The 7,115-nt window shown below is 35.3% G+C and overlaps 1 long non-coding RNA gene across 1 annotated transcript; it reads left to right on the top strand.

Annotated features, from left to right (window-relative positions):
- Positions 1–765: 765 nt before the first annotated feature.
- Positions 766–4,173, top strand: LOC132067125 (uncharacterized). The gene is made up of 3 exons (XR_009417050.1): positions 766–955; positions 1,481–1,529; positions 3,943–4,173. It is a non-coding gene; the product is annotated as an uncharacterized LOC132067125 (long non-coding RNA).
- The last annotated feature ends 2,942 nt before the right edge of the window (positions 4,174–7,115 follow it).

The raw sequence follows: 7,115 nt of genomic DNA, 5'->3' as shown, positions 1-7,115 counted from the left end.
TTGGTCGTTAGATAGTGATTTAATTCCCTAGATGCATCATAGCATAGTAGTAAGGCGAGTAGGTGGACTCTTTGAACAATAAGTGCAAAAATTCAGTATACGACAATTGTGAACTCGAGAGTTACTAGGTTGGAATTTAGTAGAACACCTTATGGTTGGGAAATAAAATAAGTGAGCAACGGAGTAATTTCAACGGACTTTATCTAGAATCTCGAGGTTCATCGACTTATCCGCTTATCTTATTAACTTCATTTGTATTACGTGAACTAATCTTAGTCGACCTATGATGCTTCAAAACGTGTTTAATTTCTTGCTACGCTTTTGGGGTGTAGATGTTTGGTTTTTCAAAGTGTCGCACAAGTGGTCTCATGGATATTCTCCAATTGCCTATCTCTTGCTCCGGGTCATTGATCTTGTCTTCTTGTATTGTAGGAGCACTTGTACTCGTCTAGACTAGATCCCGGGGTTTTATTTCGAATTTATTTATATTGAAACAAGCCTATAATAAATGTTTACGGTTAATTTTATTAAATTTTAAGGGTGATTTGTTACATGCTTTTAAGTGTTGGGTTTATATTGGTAAGGGTTCGACTCTTTTAGGCCGCGCACGACCCGTGGGTTGGGTCGTGACAATAAATGTATATCATGTGTATATATGTGTATAATGGAATAGCCCATCAGCCTATTTAAAAGAAAATGGACCGAGTATAGCCCAAACGGGCAAGACCCGGCCCAGCTCCGTGTTAAAGGGGGTAACACCCCATACTTCCTTTCATTCTTCTCTCCACGCCAAACACACCTACTCCCTCTCTCTTCCCTCTCCTTCACCGAACCCTAGCCGCCACCCCCCTCCGTTCTCTCTCCTCTGAGCTGGATTGCAAAAAATGGCGAAAACACAGACTCCACAGGCTTTTCTCAGTACGTGCATAGCCGAATCAAGCCGCATTTATTGCGAGTAAGTCTCTCTCCACTCCTTCTCACCAAATAAAACCTAAGAGAGGTAATTCTCACCCTTCTCTCTCTTATTTTCCATTTTTTCCGTCTGAATCAAGTACTCAATGCATTAATGACATTTGTTTTGAACTGCTTCAATCCTCGAATCTCATTGGTTCTTCATGAACCAACCGGATTGAGGGAATAAGCTTAGAAATCATGCGTTCATTTCAATTTTGGGACGATCTGAGTCGTTCATTGTGAGAACCAAGTGTATTTTTTAGAAATTTCACTTGTCCCACATAAATTGGGGAATTAGGGTTTGGGTGTTTTGGGGTTCTATAAATAGAACCCCCATTTCATTGAATCTAAAAAAAAAAATTAGTTTGGAACACAGGGATACAACACCAAAAACCTGAGTTTTGAGCTTTCATACTCAAAATTGGGGTTCGTAGTCTAAAAGTTTCAACTTAGCCTCTTAGGTTGAGTTTTAAGTTCAAAATTTTAATTTACTTTGCTTTTGTGTGGCTGAATTTGATTTTGGAAGCACAAAGAAGGCTCCAAGTCCATTCTTGCTCCGATTGCACTCATAAAAGGTAATTCTCTTAACATGCCTTTTACATTTTTATGCTTTCATGTTTATTTTGCTTAGTTTTTTAGTAATGTCAATTAGTATTAATGCTAATTTAGTTGTTTTTGTTGTTAATATAGGCCTGTTAGTATAGAATTATGTTGGTTTGCATTTGTTTGCTTGGTTATTAGCTCAGAAGAGATTGATATGGACCTATTGAATGATATAAACATGCCTAATCATACCTAGAAATGCTCATATATGCCTGGATACTCTTAACTGTACTTGAACAGGATTGAATAGGTTTTAAAAAAATGCTTAAATGAATCTAAGCATGTCTGCTTAAGCCTTAAACATGTCTAAGATAATCCAGAAGTGCTCAGCTAGGCCTGGATATGTCTAGTTGAACCTAAAATATGCAAACATACCTGCATAGGCTTAAGTTTCGTTCAAAATTATTCAAATGTACTTAAGGTGGTTTTGTGAGTAAAGGTATACATGAATCTGCCTAGACTTTTGTATGAAACTGTGTTCACAAACTAAGTATGAAAGGATTCCAAACCTAGTTAGAATTAATGGTAAAACATTGTTGGCTTTATCTTTAAGTGTTGAAACAGGTTTGCTACTTGATTTTATCCTAACTTGCTTAAGGTTTCAACTTGTGATAATCAAATTGGGCAAAGGTCTAGATGAGGCTCACAGTGTAGGCTTATCATGTTTCTACTTTGTCTTGATCATTGAACAGTCCTGTCTGACTATAATAACTTTAGGCATGAATCAGTTATGCACCTCCCCTTAATAGATATATATCAGTGTTGGCTCAGGGCTTAGTTTGGTTCGATGATGAGTTGACAGGACTACAAGTGTGTATATGATCCATGTAAATCACTTGACAACAGGGAGTCTTTTTAAAGGTGTCTTAAAGAGAGGTTGAGAGGGACCAAGTTCAACTTGGGTCCTTAACATCTCTCCTCCAAATAAAACCCTATGAGTCTGTGGGATAAATGTGATCATATGTATGTTATTAGTCCTTCATCCTTATCATTGAATCCAAGGTTGCCATAAAATAAACTCACTAAGTGTCTTAATGATTTGTCAAAAGTAAGAACTGTCCATTTGATGATGCTAATCTCTTGGGGGAAAAACAGACCAAATAGGAGCCTTAGTGTAATCTAAATTAAAATGTTAATCACACAAGACACTTAAGCTGTTTGAAATTCTGATGCCATTTCTTTCTTAAGACCTTGTCAAAACTACAAAGATAGTTTTTTTCCTGTTCAACCAAACTATGCATATGAAGGCCTATGTTGTTTGTACACATATTATGTTCTTTATCCTATTTACAAGTACTGGAATGAACATTGGCCAGCTCTGTGGCACCTTCTATGCATTTGGACCTGTTCAGCCCTGTCCCCTTTCCCTTTGCCTCTGATTGCTCAAACTAGAAGGATGCTATACTACCTGTTTCTCTTTCTGTTTCTGTCTGATTCTCAAACCTACTTAAGATAATGAGTGTGATATGCTTGATTTTCTTTAGCTCACATTACCTTGTTATGATTGGCACTGTTGACATCATGAACTGGGAACATATGTGGTTTGAAGTAATTTGTTGTAAGGATTGTTGGTTAGTTAAGGTAATGTGTAGGGTTGCTGAGAGGATATACATCTCTGATGGTGGTCTCCTAACTTGAATAGAACTGCTACTTGTGTGAAGTTGTGCATGCAATGAAGTGTGGATTGTCTGCCTAGTGCTGGTTTGGTTAGTTTGAGTCTGAGTCGGCCTTAGTGTAGGTTAGACATCATTGCTTGCAAATTTGGAAAGATGATTAGGCGATTGCTTGCAAATTTGGAAAGATGATTAAGCGATTGATTGAGTCATAGGTTCAAGGTCATGTTTTAAGGCTAGATATATATAAATATACACTACGTTAATAAGAAAGAGAAGAGATATACATATGATATACACTTGGTATACATATCCTATGAGTATATCATTGGAATATTAGATGTATATGGGAGTAAGGTAGTCATATAAGATGAGTACCAAGGGGATAGAATTCATGTAAGCCTCAATCTCAATCCAATTCAGTCTTAGCATAGATGTGGGCCTGGCCCATTTTAATAGAAGCAGTCCTTACTTCAAACTTAGACAAAATGGGGAAACAACAGGGGTTCGGGCAGAATTAATAAGATGTGTGGATGGGTCTTTTGGGCCCAATCTTCAGAAACTGAGTGTGTGTATATATGTATTTCACTGTATGTATATATATATATATATATATATATATATATATATATACATATACATATACATACATGCTTTCTTATATATTTGGTAAGATCAGTAGTATTTTTTTTTATCCAGGTTCCTTTTTCTCCTTCCTTCTTTTCACTGCATGCCACTTGGGCTGGTCCAAACCAAACCTGTTGGGCTACAGCCCAACAATGTCGATTCTTTCAGAACATGAATGAGTCCAATGGAGAGAAAGGGAAGCAAATATTGAAGATACGTAGAAGGCCCAACCATGGGTAAAAATGGTTAACTAGGGGCTTGGTACGCCCCTAGCCTAACTTATCTTTTATTTACATATTTATATTTTGATATTGTATTGTATTTGTGTGTTTGTAAAACATTTTTATTTATTGGAATCCTTTACGGTTATGAACTAGTCGTCTTAGGCCAACGTTGCTTATGCCATTTAGAAGACTTTAAGTCCCCGAACGATGTAAAAAAAAACCCAGATTTAGTATAATGATTTTTAAAACCTGAATGAATAACAAATAAAACAACTTTTGATACAAGATCAAAACTGACACAAAGATGTTTCAAAAACCACAAACATTATATCATTCCCCTAAGAAAACCATATCAGTTTTGCAACAAAACAATTCATTTTGGAAAGTTAAAATCAGTTTTGGATAGAAAGCTAGATTAGAACAGGCTGATTTTGGGCCAACCCCAACCCAAAAAACTAATGTTTTGGGGCCTAATCCCATCTGAGTTTGAACCAGAAAACAAAAGGAAAGAATGATTTTTGGGCTCAAGCCCATCTAAAAGACAAAACAATCATTTCATATGAATCACGGATTCTTAATAATAAACCATGTCCTTTTATAAAATTGGATTTATTCAAGCGAGTGAAATACGTTCGTGAATACAAAGTTTAAGATTAGACGTTCTAACATATCATACGGATTGAATCGAGACGAAGTGTGTGATTAAAACATAAATATATATATACTTTTACAAAACAAAATACACTATCCTTATACATAAAAGGAGCCTATTATTACCCGGATATTATAAATCTAAATCTAAAGTACCCTATATATAAAGGGAATATATTCGAATCTTTTCAAAGCAAATGATATGCAAGCAAATGACAGTATTTCTATCATGTGGAAAATAAATACTAAATAAGAAGTAAAAGCAAATAATCATACACCTAATTCGAAGGTCAAGATAAGATCGATCCTCAATACGAAAGGTTTTAACACCTTTTCCTTTGCGTGATCACCGTAACCCTAACCTAACTTTGGATTACGAAGGTTTTATCATTTTATTTGAATAAACCCTTCACCTTGGTTTTTCTAATTTCTAAAAAATTAGAATTTTTTCAAAACAAAGTCCTAAAAGCACAAACAAGTTCGAAGTAGTTTTCTGAGTGCTAACCCCGCCCACAAAATGCGAACCGTAACAGTCTAAACACCCTTGACTAATTGATTAGCATGTAAAATAACAATCTGATTTGGGTATCCATAAATAACTAATTTTGTTCCCTGAATTACTGGGGCGTTCCTCCCTTTGAATCCTGACTTTTTTTTTTGTTCTTTTGTTTTAGTATTCCTTCTAATGGCAAGTTCACAAACAGGCATTTTGGGACCCTTTTTTTTTTCGAGTCCATTTTAGGACCCTTAATTAAAGAATAGTAGAAATTTATAAAGTTTTGGCGCCTTAGAATCAACTTTAGACATGTGGGTCTGGAGCTGAATTTTTTTTAACAATAAATGTGAAATATTTTCATACCAACAAAAATAGAAAATACACATAAAGAACACCCTATTCCATGACCATCTTCCAAGAAGGGTATCAAGAGATATAAGGCCTCTAAACAAAAGAAAGACTAATTACATGATTAGTTGTATAACCAGTCTACTGCTCCTATACCTCTTTGAGCTTTTGAACAAATCCATTCTCTCCTTATTTTTCATTTGCATTTTCTGTACCACTACCTCTTTATTTACAAATTGTTACCTAAATATAGTTTTCATTTGAATTGGTTGTACCACTACCTCTTTATTTACAGATTGTTACCTAAATATTTTCCAGTTCCTAGCTTCCCAAGTGTGGTAAATATTTATTTGCTTAATGTGCTTGGACTACTGGATTATGGGATGTAATAACTGATTGGATTGGTCAAAAGATTCGACTAACTACCCCAAGGATGACTTTGAGACTGATCAACAGGATGCAATGGAGGAAGATGAAGAAGAAGATCATGGCTGCTGCATTGGAAGCATTGATTTGAAATTACGGATTTGAATATCTGAAGCTTTTAGCTTCATATTTGTCATACTAACCTCAGACCTGAAAGTTTGATGTTCATGAAGTAATGTCAACAAAAGTTGGTTGCCTTAGACAGAGTAGAACATTTTACTCAGAATAAAAGTCAGATCTTTCAAATTTCCTTAATTAAGATTGGGTTATCAAATGCGTTGTGAACGAGGAAAAAGCGCAGGAGTAGGTATTTGCTAAAAGTTTATCTATTACGATCTGATTCCTTACTAGTCATGATCAGCATCTGGTATCTTAACTCGATAGAACACACTTTCTAGTATATTCTTTCTATCCTAAAAGTTAAATTATCAAATAAGATGAAAAACCCTTCTTTATTATTAGAAAGCATATTTTGAAAACATTCTGTATAGCTTAATCTTTTTTAAATAGAACATCTGCGAGTAAACCAGTTAAGTCATAAAAACATCTAAAGTTTAACACTTGACTCTACTAGGTCTATGGAGCCTCGAAAGTATACTGAATGGATTGCTCGGTACATAGACTTGTCGCTAATCTTCAACTAGAAATCAATGAATAATAATCTGAAATCTCAAATCAATGAACTTGATGGACAAGAATGGAGCTTTACTAAAATTAAGTAAGTGATTATCTCCTAGATTGTACCTTGCTTGCCTGTAAAACCTGTGCCTACATTGCTATAGGTCAATGTGGGTTCCCACAAAAAGGATGTCAGTACACCAAGATGTTACTTAGTGAGTCTGAGAAATACGAGACAATCCATGTCATTTATATAAGCTTTTCATGTTCTTAATGCATGTTTTATATAGTTTTCTAATGTTATTTCCATTTTGTAGGTATTTTGAGTTGGAGCACAAAAAATAAAGCAGAAGTGTCAGAAATCAACTAAGGGCAGAAATGTGATCAGATTGGACCGTAAAATCAGACTATGGACCGTAGAATTGGTCAAACCAACTCTGAAAATTCCAGATATATCAGGAAGACCCCAATATGTAGACCAAAATACGGGCTGCAAACCTAGCATGCAGTCCACATTTCAATCTGCGACCAGGAATCAAGAAACTCCAGAACTGA

This window comes from Lycium ferocissimum, chromosome 8, assembly GCF_029784015.1.
Source record: "Lycium ferocissimum isolate CSIRO_LF1 chromosome 8, AGI_CSIRO_Lferr_CH_V1, whole genome shotgun sequence".
Lineage (NCBI taxonomy): Eukaryota > Viridiplantae > Streptophyta > Magnoliopsida > Solanales > Solanaceae > Lycium > Lycium ferocissimum.
This window is presented reverse-complemented; position numbering and strand designations above follow the sequence as displayed.